The sequence below is a fragment of the Lithobates pipiens genome, unplaced genomic scaffold (genome assembly GCF_037356315.1).
Source record: "Lithobates pipiens isolate NorthernLeopardFrog02 unplaced genomic scaffold, aLitPip1_a1.2 Scaffold_37, whole genome shotgun sequence".
NCBI classification, from domain to species: Eukaryota; Metazoa; Chordata; class Amphibia; order Anura; family Ranidae; genus Lithobates; species Lithobates pipiens.
In genome coordinates, this window is record NW_027507825.1 from 6124369 (window position 1) to 6140125 (window position 15757).

General features: G+C 45.0%; 1 long non-coding RNA gene across 1 annotated transcript in view; it reads right to left on the reverse strand.

Moving 5' to 3' along the window:
* Positions 1-6750: 6750 nt before the first annotated feature.
* The window catches only part of LOC143956456 (uncharacterized), a 12960-nt gene continuing 3953 nt past the window's right edge, over positions 6751-15757 (reverse strand). Inside the window, exon 2 of the long non-coding RNA XR_013269924.1 lies at positions 6751-6862. This is a non-coding gene — a long non-coding RNA (uncharacterized LOC143956456). The remainder of the gene's footprint in view (positions 6863-15757) is intronic.

The window sequence follows — 15757 nt, forward strand, 5'->3', positions numbered from 1 at the left end:
GAAGAGGCCGGTTTGAAGATGTGTTGGTGACTTCGGATATGAGGTCATTCTTTCAGCCGACCCATCGACAGGTGTCATCCGGATCCAGCATCAGGGAACGCCTAGACCGTCAGGTGTCCGACTACATTGGGTTAACGGCCGATGTGGACGCTCTGAGGAGTGATGAACCCCTAGACTACTGGGTGGGCAGGCTTGACCTCTGGCCAGAGCTTGCCCAATTTGCAATCGAACTGTTGGCTTGCCCCTCATCCAGTGTCCTGTCCGAAAGGACGTTCAGCGCAGCAGGGGGGATTGTGACCGATAAGCGTACTCGCCTAGCTCACGACAGTGTTAACTACCTCACATTTCTAAAAATGAATGAGGCATGGATCTCGGAGGAATTCAACACATGTGATCAGTAGACCATGTATATGTCTATAAACAATTTTTGGAATCAAGCACACAGACCTTCTTAATTCATTTGGCTCACTTCCCTGACCCAAAAAAGCACACCGTACTATATGCCCCTACCCTCCTCTTTGAAGAGGTTGAGCGGTGTCATATTTCTACTGGGGCTGCTTATTATGAGGGGTTCCCACCATCCCTGTGCTGTGCTGACTTCCTCCTGGGTGTTCTTATTATGAGGGGATCACACCATCCCTGTGCTGTGCTGACTTCCTCCTGGGGGTTCTTATTATGAGGGGATCACACCATCCCTGTGCTGTGCTGACTTCCTCCTGGGGCTGCTTACGGTGCTGCTGTCAGCGCTGTATGTCACGGAGCTGCTGTCAGCGCTGTATGTCACGGAGCTGCTGTCAGCGCTGTATGTCACGGAGCTGCTGTCAGCGCTGTATGTCACGGAGCTGCTGTCAGCGCTGTATGTCACGGTGCTGCTGTCAGCGCTGTATGTCACGGAGCTGCTGTCAGCGCTGTATGTCACGGAGCTGCTGTCAGTGCTGTATGTCACGGAGCTGCTGTCAGCGCTGTATGTCACGGAGCTGCTGTCAGCGCTGTATGTCACGGAGCTGCTGTCAGCGCTGTATGTCACGGTGCTGCTGTCAGCGCTGTATGTCACGGAGCTGCTGTCAGCGCTGTATGTCACGGAGCTGCTGTCAGCGCTGTATGTCACGGAGCTGCTGTCAGCGCTGTATGTCACGGAGCTGCTGTCAGCGCTGTATGTCACGGAGCTGCTGTCAGCGCTGTATGTCACGGTGCTGATGTCAGTGCTCTGTATTACGGTGCTGCTGTCAGTGCTCTGTATCTCCTGCACCCTCTTGTTTGCCTACCCTGGTCCCTGACCTTCCCTCTCCTCCATTGCCTTCATTAGCTCCATAGTCCTGAATTGTCAGAACAATTTCCCAAATAAAAAAAAAATGCTTGTAGTTATCGATCCCAAATTCACCTCATACATGTATTATGCTATTGTCCAGGTGGTGGGACTACGTGCTACCCCCTAATAATTACCCCGTGGCCGCAAATTCGACCTAAAGGTTTGCGAAATTCGCCTCCCATTGAAGTCAATGGAGCCCGCGGCGAACGGTCGTTTTCGCGAACGTTTGTGTCCGTTCGCGTTTCGCGTTCGCGAAACGTCCCGTCGGAAGTTCGTCCATCACTAACCAGGATGATGCCTGCAGCTGTATATCATGACGGTACACTGAAAGTCCTTAAACTATGTAGAGGGTTCTTTACTGTAAGAGTGGCAAGGATGTGGAATTCCCTTCCACAGGCAGTGGTTTCAGTGGGGGGGCATCGATAGTTTCAAGAAACTATTAGATAAGCACCTGAACGACCGCAACATACAGGGATATACAATGTAATACTGACATATAATCACACACATAGGTTGGACTTGATGGACTTGTGTCTTTTTTCAACCTCACCTACTATGTAACTATGTACTGGTATGTTGCTGCTTCAGAAGTGGTTAAACCACCTTGGAACAAATCTAACACTAATTGAAAAAATATAAATAATAATAATATAAAAAATATAAAAAATATATAAAACATAAGACTACTATAAAAATTTGACTAATATAAAAAATATAAATAATAATAATAATAAAAATATATAAAATCTAAGACTAATATAAAAAAATAAAAAAAATAATAATATAAAATAATACAAAATATAAGACTAATATAAAAATACGACTAATATAAAAATATAAATAATAATATTAAAAAAATGATAAAATACGAGACTGATATAAAAATGTTAACGGGTTGGTAGGATGCCATTATGACCACTCTGGATCACATCTAAGCCCCTTGTACACACGGTCGGAGATTTCGACAACCAAATCCGTCGGATTTTGTCCGTCGGATTTTATCCGAAACTGTTGCATACACACGGTCGGACTAATTTGTCGAAAAATCCGATCTTTCAGAACGTGATGATGTAATTTCATTACGATGGGACTACATTCAGGCTAGTAGCCAATAGCTTTGATGTAGGAATTTGATCTGAGCATGCGTGGCACTTTGTCCGATCAAAATTCTCTACACATGATCGGAGTATGTCCGATCGGACCAGTTGGTCGGAAAATATTTCCAACAAGTTGGAAAATTGGGTCCGACGGATATTCCGACGGAAACAGTCCGATGCAGACCACACACAGTCGGATTATCCGACAAACCGGTCCAATAGGACACATTCCGACGGAATCTCCGACCGTGTGTACAAGGGCTAAGACTAATAAAATCTTTTTCACTGAACAAAGGAAAAATGAGAGAAAGAAGGAGTCTGTCCCTCGGAGTAATGGGATTTTCACGGATGCATATATCTGTCACCAAGGTAAACACACCCACAAAGGGGTAAATCTAAAAATATCATGTATTACAAAAGTGTACATGATTTAAAATGGTAACAGTATTCAGTTATATAGAGTAATGACCAAAATTGATACTCAATTTCAAAAGCTTGAACAGAGGCTTGTGTGTATGGATAGCCGACGCGTTTTGTAGACTAGGTTAGATTGCTGTTTCTTCAGGGCTGTTCACCATGCATCTATATCATTGTCCAGGTTATAAAGAGATAACATTAGTTCAAAAATAAACAACAATTTTAATAATCATATTAACAATATTTAACAACATTTTTCATTAAAGTGCTCACCAAAAGTGTTCCGGTATTGATCGAAAATGTAACCACAGAATCAGAGAAAGGATAGGCGAGTCATATCTGGCGAGAAAGAGGTGATGTCAGAATCAACAATAAGGTCTTGTGAACGTTGGACCATACATAGGGTTTAGATGGTTTTATCACTGATAATCTAAAAATTCAAAGAATTCAGAGAATATATATGTTAAGATGCATAGGCATCATATATCATATATATATATATATATATATATATATATATAAATATATACCTAATGAGTGTAAGACTGGCATAGACTGGACACTGGTACCATGTTTAACCACTTAAAGTGGTTGTAAACCCTTACAAACCACTTTGACCTACAGGTAAGCCTAGATTAAGGCTTACCTGTAGGTCCAAGAAATATCTCCTAAACCTATATGGTTTATGAGATATTTAGCCTGAAGACAGGCACCGCTGTCTTGCCGTAGACAGCGGCGCGCAGGTGCGCTGAGCGCGGCATTTCCAAGAACGGAGCTGCCGCGCGTGTTGGCTCCCGCGGCAGAGACAGCGGCGGAGCTGCTAGACCCCACCGAAAAGATGGATGCGGCGGACTACAGGGGACAGCGGTGACATCGCTGGCTCCTGTGTCAGGTAAGTGACACATAATGGGCTACTATGCGATGCGATGCGATGCGATGCATAGTAGTCCATTATGCTTTGCCTTTGCAGGGAATGAAAGAGGAAGTAAACCCATCAGGGTTTACTTCCTCTTTAAGGCCTCTTTTTGAGATTTGTTGTTTACAAGTTCAAAACAGTTTTTTTTTTTTGCTAGAAAATTACTTGGAACCCCCAAACATTATACATTTTTTTCCCTAACACCCTAGAGAATAAAATGGCGGTCATTGCAATACTTTATGTCACACCGTATTTGCACAGCGGTTACCATTATAAATCATGTACACTCTGTAATAAATGATATTGTTTGATTTGATTGATGTGACAGAAATATGCATCCCATTACTCTCTGAGGGACAGACTCCTTCTTGCTCTCATTTTTCCTTAGTTTAATTTACAAAACAGGGATGGGGATGCAATATTATGTCCCTAGAATCTGTCCAATAAATGATTTACATATTTTCACTGAACAAAAAAATGAATAGGTCACAAAATGGTAATGTCGCATTATGTTGACAAAATAAATAATAAAGTAGAGAAATGATACAATATTCCTAAACCGTGAAATGCATAGCATGTCAGACGAGGCCCACAGCGTTTAAAAAACCTAGAGCACATGCCCTGGAGTGGATGCCCTGGAGTGGATGCCCTGGAGTGGATGCTCTGGAGTGGATGCCCTGGAGTGGATGCCCTGGAGTGGATGCTCTGGAGTGGATGCCCTGGAGTGGATGCCCTGGAGTGGATGCCCTGGAGTGGATGCCCTGGAGTGGATGCTCTGGAGTGGATGCCCTGGAGTGGATGCTCTGGAGTGGATGCCCTGGAGTGGATGCCCTGGAGTGGATGCCCTGGAGTGGATGCTCTGGAGTGGATGCCCTGGAGTAGATGCCCTGGAGTGGATGCCCTGGAGTGGATGCTCTGGAGTGGATGCCCTGGAGTGGATGCTCTGGAGTGGATGCCCTGGAGTGGATGCCCTGGAGTGGATGCCCTGGAGTGGATGCTCTGGAGTGGATGCCCTGGAGTGGATGCTCTGGAGTGGATGCCCTAGAGTGGATGCCCTGGAGTGGATGCCCTGGAGTGGATGCTCTGGAGTGGATGCCCTGGAGTGGATGCCAATGTCTTTCAATGTCCCTGCTAAGAATGCCAAGTAGATGTTCCAAAAAAAGGCTTTCATTCTACAAATCAATTTTGGTCTGTTTCTAGGATTTGGCCCACATGATTTTTTTACACAAATGACCAACTTTTCCAATGGCCAGTTTGTAACTGCTGATCGCTCTGAATTTAAAGATGTGGCAAATGTTTACATTCTTTTCCTCTGCTCTGCAGCACTCCAATCTGGCTGCACATGTGACAGGTCAACTTTAAAGGGAATGAATTCATTTTTGTACAGGTCACACTTTTATTACTTAAAGAAAATGTTACCCCAACACTTCTTATTCCTGATATGTGCCTGCTGTACCATGTACATGTATGCGAGTCTCCTGTTCTCTTTGTATTGCTTCCTTTAGGGGGGAGAGAGAGAGAGAGAGAGAGAGAGAGAGAGAGAGAGAGAGAGAGAGGGAGGGAGAGAATGGGGAATGGAGAGGGAGAGAGAGAGTGGGGAGGGAGGGAGAGAGGGGGAATGGGGAGAGGGAGGGAGGGAGAGAGGGAAGAGGGAAAGAGGGAGGAGGGAGAGAGGGAGGGAGAGAGTGGGGAATGGAGAGAAAGAGGGGGGAGAGAGAGAGGGAAAGAGGGGGCAAGAGGAAAAGAGAGAGGAGAAAGGGAGGGGAGGGAATGAGAAAGGAAGGGGAGAGAGGGGGAATGGAGAGAGGGAGGAAGAGGGAGAGGGGGAAGGGAGGGGAGGGAGAGAGAGAGGGGGAGAGAGAGAGAGGGGGGGTGAGGAGAGAGAAGGAGTGAGAGGGAGAGAGGGAAGAGAGAGAGGAGGAGAGAGAGAGAGGGGGGGAGAGAGAGGGAGAGGGAGAGAAGGAGGGGAGAGAGAGAGAGAGGGGGGGAGAGAGAGGCAGTAGGGGGAGAGGGAGAGGGAGGGGAGAGAGAGGGAGGTGAGAGAGAGGGAGGGGGAGAGAGAGGGGGAGGCAGATAGGGGGAGAGAGAGGGGTAGGGGGAGAAAGGGAGAGGGGTGGAGAGGGGGGAGAGAGAGAGAGAGAAAGGCAGAGAGAAAGAGGGGGAGAGAGAGAGCGAGAGTGAGAGAGAGGGGGAGGGAGGGAGAGAGAGGCAGAGGGAGAGAGGGAGGGAAGACAGAGAGGAGGGATAGAGAGAGAGGGGGCGAGGAGAGAGAGAGGAGGGAGAGAAGGGGTGAGGGGGGAGAGAGATGGGGGAATGGAGAGAGGGATGGAGAGAGAGAGAAGAGAAAGGGAGAAGGGACAAGAGGGACAGATAGAGGGGAGAGAGAAGAGAGAGAGGGGGAGAAGAGAGGGAGGGATAGAGAGAGGGAGGGATAGAGAGAGGGTGGCGAGGAGAGGGAGAGGAAGAGAGAGGAGGGAAGAGGGAGGGATCCATAGTTAAAGAACACTGCTCTCTTCTCTCACAGAATGGCTGAAATAGTTATTAATTTACATGGTTTTCATGCATTCTGGGCATTTGTGAGGGTCTCCTGAGGGTCTCGCTTCTAAACGCAAACGCACATAAACGCAGTATGTAAAAGCGGCAAAACTGATGTTTTTAAACGTCGGTTATTAGCTGTCAAGTTTCCAGCATTCAGAAGAGGTTTTCAATCCTCCTGTGTACATGAAGCCTTATGCAGTTGAGAAGGGAGGGAATGTGATCACTGATAAAAGAAAAGTAAAAAGGGGTATTTATAATGTTTTTTTTTATATCTATACACAAATGTTTTGCCTTTCATTTATATCTATTTAAAACTGAATGGGTTGTTTTACAAGAAGATCATTTACAATCACTTTAAGTGTGCATGAGACCTTATATTCCATTTCATAATTGCATTACTAAAAAAGGAAATAAAATAAAATTATGTTTTTAGCACAAAATATATTTATAAATAAATTACATTTAAAAAAAAAAAATGACTTAACATCACACAATTCCCCATCAGCCTCCCGCCGCCGCTGACATTTCATTTTAAAGGGAAAAATAAATCAGTCTTGTTTGAAGCGTGATCATCTTGGACTTTACCTGGGAATGACATAAAAGATATAATTATTGGAATATTAGACATCTCGGACAGATAGATCTCATGTTTTAAGTTATCTGAGGAGTAAAATGCAGTTTAATGACGCCGAGCATCTGCTTAAAAGGCTTCTGGCTGCTTACAAAGTAGGAAGAGATAATGCCCTTTAATAACATAGTCTCTGCCCTCCATTCAGAGACCAATGGCCCCATCACAGCCCGTTCCGAGCCCCCCGTAATGCCGGAGGGACGGCGGCTTTTCACGCGTCCCCTCCTGTCACTTTGACGCTTATGCAGAATAATATAGGTGTCAATTTTCCCAAGCCCTGCCATGGCCGATCCTAGAGACCCTCATAAAGAGCTCCATGTTTACATACCCAAAGGCTCGGTGCCAATTTCTGTCAGAGCGCGGCCTGAAGTTAACCAGGGCGATCGTTCATTTAAACAGCGGTTATTGTACGGCGACGCCTGTTAGCTGTTACCGACTGTAACTTGTGAGACATTGAAATCTCATTTTTTTTATTTCTTTTTAGCTCGCCCAGTCTAAACGAGAGACCTCGGGGGGGGGGGGGGGGTTGATTTACTAAAGGTGCATATGCTGTTCCCTTTGAGGGGACGGTGCACTTTGCAAAGGAAATGGCCACAGAGCTTAGTGAATGGGGAGAAATTTCACTTTGCAAAAAAAAAAAAAAAAATCCTTGCTGACCGCCCTGTAAAAGTTTTACTGCTACAAGGCGGCAGCTGTGCGCCGAATCACACACATACAATTATATATATATATATATATATATATATATATATATATATATATATATAAATATATATATATATATATATATATATATATATATATATATATATATATATATATATATATATATATATATATATATATATATATATATATATATATATATAAATAAATAAATAAATATATATATATATATATATATATATATATATATATAAATATATATATATATATATATATATATATATATACGTGATCCCGTATTTCTGGCTAGGGGGCACATACTGATTAACCACTTCAATACCGGCCACTTTCACCCCTTTCCTGCCCAGTCCAATTTTCAGATTTCAGCGCTGTCACACTTTGAAAGACAATTGCGCGGTCATGCAACAAATTTGCAATCATGTAACAAAAGGTGGCGATACCTCACATGTGTGGTTTGAACACCATTTTCATATGCGGGCGCTACTCACGTATGCGTTCACTTCTGCACGTGAGCTCGGCGGGACGGGTCACGTTTTAAAAAAAAAAATTCTTATTTATTTTACCATTTATTTTTTATTTTACACTGTTTTTTTTTTTTTTTTTTTTTTTAAATGTGCCACTTTTATTCCTATTACAAGGAATGTAATAGAAAAAAAAGCATGACAGGACCTCTTAAATGTGAGCTCTGGGGTCATAAAGACCTTACATCTCATATTTACACTAAAATGCAATAAAAATAAAAGAAAAAAAAATGTCATAAAAAAAATAAAAAATAACCCTTTAAAGCGGGATTCCGCCGGGATTCCGCGTTTTTTTTTTTTTTTTAAGCCAGCAGCTACAAATACTGCAGCTGCTGACTTTTAAAATAGTGACACTTACCTGTCCAGCGCGCCCGCGATGTCGGCACCCGAAGCCGATCTCTCGATCGTCTCTCGGGTGCTGCCGCCGCCATCTTGGGTATGGGAATCAGGAAATGGAGCCTTTCGGCTTAATTTCCCTGTTCCCTACTGCGCGTGCGCGAGTCGCGCTGCGCAATAAGGACGGTCCCCGCTGCCTTTGGGATCTGTGTGTTTCCCAGCAGGCAGCGGGGCACTTGCGGAAAGGGGCGGGCACTTGCGGAAAGGGGCGTAATCTACGCCCCTTTCCGCAGAGAGCTATCCCGGAAGTGGGTGCAGATACCTGTACTGTACAGGTATCTGCACCCCCCTCCCCCCTGAAAGGTGCCAATTGTGGCGCCGGAGGGGGGGAGGGTTCCGATGAGCGGAAGGTCCACTTTAGGGTGGACCTCTGCTTTAAGAGCTATGGCGCGGAAGTAACGTTTTGACATCGCTTCCGCTCTGCAATGGTATGGAGACAGGTAGGGGCCATCTTCCCTTCACTCGTCTCCATACCCAGCAAGTGAAAGGATCGGATCGCCTCCACCACTGCCGACGGCTGCGGTAAGCGGTGAAGGGCCCCTCTACTCGCGAATCCACCGCAGAGACCACCGTTATCGGAAGCCGGACCGCCAGCTGAAGAAGAAGATACCATGGCTATGGCGGCTAGCGGCTGCCATAACAATGATATGCCTCTTCAAATTTAGGACATATATAGGCGTGTGGCGGTCCGGAAGTGGTTAAGGTCCGCTCTTTTCCTGTTTTACTGCTATAGGGCAGCTTCTGTGTGCCAAATCATGTATATATACATTTTCCGACCCTTTCCGGGTAGGGGGCGCTCATGCGTGCCACCGGCAGCTCGCTCCTGCTGTGATTGCACACAGCGGAAAGTAATCAGCGGGTTCTGGGTTCTTGCTGTCTGCTGGAACCTGCCGATTGTAAGGCAGAGACAAAGAACTGTTGTCTGCCTATGTTAACAAGGCCGATCACCGTTCTGACAGGAGGGGAGGCATGGCTCCTGTGTTCCCTGCATAGCAGGGAATAAATTTCATCTCTTCCCCTAGTAAAAGCACTTCACACAGTTCACATAAAAACTGGCTAGGCACACATTTAAGCCTTTTAACGCCCCGGATGTTTAACCCCCTTCCCAGCCAGTGTCATTAGTACAGTGACAGTGCATATTTTTAGTGCCGATCACTGTATTAGTGTCACTGGTCCCCAAAAAGTGTCAAAGGTGTCACTTAATGTCAGATTGTCCACCGCAATATTGCAGTCCCGCAATAAGTCACTGACCACTGCCATTACTAGTAAAACAAAACAAAACAAATAAAAATATCCCATAGTTTGTAGAAGCAAAGAATTTGCGCAAACCAATCAATATACGCTTATTGGGATTTATTTTATCAAAAATATGCAGAAGACTATATATTGGCCTAAACTGATGAAGAAATGTGATTTTTTATTTTATTTTATTATTGGATGTTTTATAGCAGAAAGTAAAAAATAAATATTTTTTTCAAAATTAGCACAGTGACCGCGCATATTTTTAGCACTGTATTAGTGTCACTGGTTCCCGCAAAGCGTCAAAAGTGTCAGTTAGTTTCCAAATGTCTGCCGCAATATCTCAGTCCCATTATAAGTCGCTGAACACCTTCATTACTAGTATAAAAAAAAAGGGAACATACATAAAAATTCCAGTATATATACCATAGTTTGAAGACGCTATAACTTTGGCGCAAATCAATATAAGCATATTGGGAATTTTTTTTTTTTACCAAAAAACATGTAGCAGAATACATATTGGCCTAAATTTATAAAAAATTTAGACTTTTTAAAAAAAAATTTTCATTGGATATATTTCGGCTTATACTCGAGTCATCGCCATCTGCCTGCCCGATCAGCCTGTCGAGCAGACAGACGGCGGCCATTCTACTATTCAAAAGCCGCGCCTCCCTGTCTGTGATAGGCGGAACACTCAATTTCCCAGCAGTCAGTGTTCCGCCTATCACGGACATCCGCTCATCCTCATACTACGGACGAGGATGAGAGGATGTCCGCGATAGGCGGAACACTGACTGCTGGGAAATTGAGTGTTCCGCCTATCACAGACAGGGAGGCGCGGCTTTTGAACAGAGGAATGGCCGCCGTCTCAGACCAGGAGGAGAGCATGGCACACAGAGGCTGCAGATTGGCACAGGTAGGCAGGGATGGACAGCACAGCACAGCGACGGACGGGACACAGCGACGGACGGGACACAGCGACGGACGGGACACAGCGACGGACGGGACACAGGGATGGACACAGGGATGGACGGGACACAGGAATGGACACAGGGATGGACACAGGGAGGGACGGGACACAGGGATGGACACAGGGATGGACGGGACACAGGGATGGACACAGGGATGGACGGGACACAGGAATGGACACAGGAATGGACGGGACACAGGGACGGACGGGACACAGGAATGGACACAGGGATGGACGGGACACAGGGATGGACACAGGGATGTCTCACCCTCGGCTTATACACGAGTCAATAAGTTTCCCAGTTTTTTTGTGGTAAATTGGGGGCCTCGGCTTATATTCGGGTCGGCCTATACTCGAGTATATACGGTAATAGCAGGAAGTAAAAAAATTGAGTTTTTTTTTTTCAAAATTGTCCCTCTTTTTTTTTGTTTATAGTGCAAAAATTAAAAAGCCACAGAAGTGACTAAGAGGTGGGGAAAAAAAGAACATAAATGTTATTTGGGTACAGCGTCGTACGACCGTGCAATTTTGTTTCGCAAAAAATGGCCTGGTCATGAAGAGAGGTAAAACTTCTGGAGGTCAAGTGGTAAAAAACAAAATAAAACAAAAAACCCAGCATTTCTTGTTTCAGATGATTGGAGTCAGAATAGATGCACCTCATTCGGTAAGTTCTGGGGCAAATTTTCTTGAAATGTGCAATTACTTTTGAAAAGTGAATCAACCCTATTATTCTACATATAAAAAAAAAAATTATTTGAAAGCCCTGAAGAGTCCATCTACTGCCCGAAAAATGCCTACCGGGGCTGATTTTTCATAAAACTCTACAAAGATTTGGACATAATATTAAATCTTAGACCTTATTTCCTAAAGTGGTCCTCCGCCACTGACATACGTTACAGCAGCAAGGTGTGACATCACCAACCCAGCATGCTCTTGATGATGATGTCACAAGGGGGCGGTGCAACCCAGTGATACCCAGGGTGGCCCGTCCCTTAGTTATTTAAGAGCTGTCAGATGGCGGGAGCCTTTGTTGGACCCATTGGTGTTTCTTTTTATTTTCCTTTTTTTCCAGGTCGGCGGCGGTGGTGGTGGGCGGCTACTCCAGGGGGGGGGAGGGGGCATTTCTTTATTTTTTATTAAGGGGCTTGTCAAAAACTTGTGTACTCTCTTTACTCACCTTTTACACTTTTTTGGTGAATAGGTAGGGGTACTATGTACCCCATACTCATTCATATGGGGGGGCGGGATCCAATAAGACCCCCCCACCCGCAGACCTCCACAACCTATACCCAGGGTTGTGGGGAAAAGGCCTGCCCCAAAGGGATGGTTAGGGGCAGGGGTGACCCCACCCCTCCAACATGGGTCTCCCCTGCCCCAAAGCATCCCACCATGTTGAGGGCATGTGGCCTGGTATGGTTCAGATGTGGGGGGCGCTCGCTTATCCACCCCCCCCCCCTTTTTTTGGCCTGCCAGGCTGCATGCTTGGAGAAGGGTCTGGAATGGGTTTTGGGGGGAGCCCACACCATTTTTTTTTTTTCTGACGTTTTTCTCTCTCTTTTTTTTTTTTTTTAATTGTCAGCATTCACAAGTCACACCCAAATCACCTCTGCATCACGCAGGTGGAACTTTCATGTGACCTTTGAGATTTACATTGAGGTCTATAGACCTCAAGATGCATGAAAGTCAGACCAAAGTGGTGCAGGAACTACTTTGAAGTCGCGCAAGATATGAACGGTTATCAAAGGGAAAAATGGGGTGAAAATGTTATGAGACTTTGGGGTCCAAAGTCGCATGACGATTCGCACAAGTGTGAATAGGTTCCTAATTTGACAAACCAACTGACATAGGTCAGGTGGAAGTGATTAGGTGGCTCCCTTCCATGGATCCCCTGTAATGTATACAACCCCTAAGAACCCCCCATCATGTTTCCCTAGCCCCACTGTCCAATCTGTGGGCCCAGGACCCCATGGTGGGTGTCGTTGGGTAGAGGGGAGTTGAATATCTGTTTTCTTATCTCCCCTGGCTAGAACGAACATTGAAGTGACGGGCACTCCAGGTGTTCAGGTTCACTTTTCACTTTTCCAAGGTGCATGCGAGGGTGTGAATGCACCACTATAACTGAGGAGGAGACCGATTCTAAAGTTTATATTCCTAGAGTATAAGCTCTGTGGAGCAGGGCCCTCTGATTCCTCCAGTATTCAATTGTATGCGCAAACTGGCACTATATATATATAAATCCTCATAATAATAATATATGCTGTGATTCACAAGGAATGTGAGGGGGAGTGAAAAAAGAGAGGGGAAATAGATAGATAGATAGATAGATAGATAGATAGATAGATAGATAGATAGATAGATAGATAGACAGAAAGATAGATGAATAGCACTGCTGTCTTACAGCCCCAGGTCTAGAGCCCATCGTATTTGCATGGAGTTTGCACATTGTTTCCTGCCTGCATGGGATTCGAGGTTTTCATCACAGTCCAGAAACACACTGGCAGCTAAGCTAAACTGCCTTCACTGTAGGCACATTAGATTGTAACCTGTTTGGAGGGATTTCTGCCAATCAACCTCTATAATGTATGTAATGTCAGTGCTCTGGATAGACCAATCCACCATGTGTATGAAGTCGGCCATCCCCCATGTGTATGAAGTCGGCCATCCCCCATGTGTATGAACTCTTCCATACCTCATGTGTATGAAGTCATCCATCACCTTTGTGTTTGAAGTTAGCCATCCCCCATGTATATGAAGTTTTCCATCCCCCATGTATATGAGGTCTTCCATCCCCCATGTGTATGAAGTCGGTCATCCCCAATGTGTATGAATTCTTCCATCCCCCATGTGTATGAAGTCTTCCATCCTCCATGTTTATGAAGTCGGTTATCCCCCATGTGTATGAAGTTGTCCATCCCCCATGTGTATGAAGTCTTCCATCCGCCACATGTAGGAAGTCGGCCATCCCCCATGTGTATGAACTTGGCCATCCCCTATGTGTATGAAGTCTTCCACCCCCCATGTGTATGAAGTCTTCCATCCCCCATATGTATGAAGCCAGCCATCCCCCATGTGTATGAAGTCTTCCATCCCCCATGTGTATGAAGTCTTCCATCACCCATGTGTATGAAGTCGGCTATCCCCCATGTGTATGAAGTTGGCCATCCCCATGTGTATGAAGTCTTCCACCCCCCATATGTATGAAGCCAGCCATCCCCCATGTGTATGAAGTCTTCCATCCCCCATGTGTATGAAGTCGGCCATCCCCTATGTGTATGAAGTCTTCTACCCCCCATATGTATGAAGCCAGCCATCCCCCATGTGTATGAAGTCTTCCATCAACCATGTGTATGAAGTCTTCCATCACCCATGTGTATGAAGTCGGCCATCTACCATGTGTATGAAGTCGGCCATCTACCATGTGTATGAAGTCGGGCCATCCCCCATGTGTTTGAAGTCAGCCACCCCCTGTGTGTATGAAGTCAGCCACCCCCCGTGTGTATGAAGTCGGCCATCCCTCATGTGTATGAAATTTTCCATCCCCCATGTGTATGAAGTATGCCATCTCTCATGTGTATGAAGTTGGCCATCCCCCATGTGTGTAAAACTTCCCATCCCCCATGTGTATAAAGTCGGCCATCCCCCATGTGCATGAAGTCGACCATCCCCCATGTGTATGAAGTCTTCTATCCCCCATCTGTATGAAGTCAGCCACCCCCCATGTGTATGAAGTCAGCCACCCCCCATGTGTATGAAATTTTCCATCCCCCATGTGTATGAAGCTGGCCATCCCCCATGTATATGAAATCTTTCATCCCCCATGTGTATGAAGTCTTTCATCCCCCATGTGTATGAAGTCTTCCATCCTCCATGTTTATGAAGTCAGCCATCCCCCATGTGTATGAAGTCGACCATTCCCTAATGTGTATGAAGTTGGCCATCCACTATGTGTATGAAGTCTTCCACCCCCCATGTGTATGAAGTCTTCCATCCCCCATGTATATGAATTCGTCCATTTCCCATGTGTATGAAGTCAGCCATTCTCATATGTATGAAGTCGGCCATCCCCCATGTGCATGAAGTCTTCCAACCTCCATGTGTATGAAGTCTTCCATCCTCTATGTGTATGAAGTCTTCCATCCCCCATGTGTATGAAGTTGGCTATTCCCAATGTGTAGAAATAATATTGCTAACTTCAATAACTGTTCCATTAAAACATTCCTTTTGGACAAACATTTCCCCCTGCATTGAAGAGATATATCGATGACATAATTTTTTAGCCCCTGAGATAGCCACCTTATTGCCCAGGCTCTGAAGTCAGTCTCTTTTTCTTGCCATCACAAATATAAATAAAAAAATATTCATCTTCTCCGGCAGTAGCTCCGCAAATTGGCACATATGCCGCACCTCTCACTTTCCCTGTGGCCTGTCTACCGATCCGGCTCTTAATGGCTTAACTAGCACAGTGGATTAATAAAGGGCTCTAGGACCTCAGTTCTGCGCCAAGGAGCCATTAGTACGCTGATTGCTGTCACTCAACTGCCTTTGTCGCAACTTTGCGCCCATGCTGGGAATTTACCGCTAACTGGGTGATTGCTTAGATTGCTTAGCAACCTCTGGTCATTTGCTCCGATTATTTAAGCAGCTGTTTTTTTATTGTCTTATCTTCACAAGACCCCTCTGGAGTGTGATTAGGGCTGAATATGAGATACGCAAAGCAGAAAAACCGTCTAATATTCTTCCTGATTGATAAATTGTCTGCAAATATTGCCAAATCACATCACAGGTGTTCACATTATCTGTAGGGATTTATTATAGAAGCAGGCTAAGGAGGATAAATGTGTACATATATATATATATATATATATATATATATATATATATGTATATATATATCATCGCACCTCTGTATATATGTATCTGTCGTTCTGTAATATACATTAATATGTATTCTGCATGTGCAGTCAGTGTACATAGTGTGCTCCCCATGCACTCAATACATATGGGTATCCCTCAGTATCTGGCCATGTCAATGTTTAAAG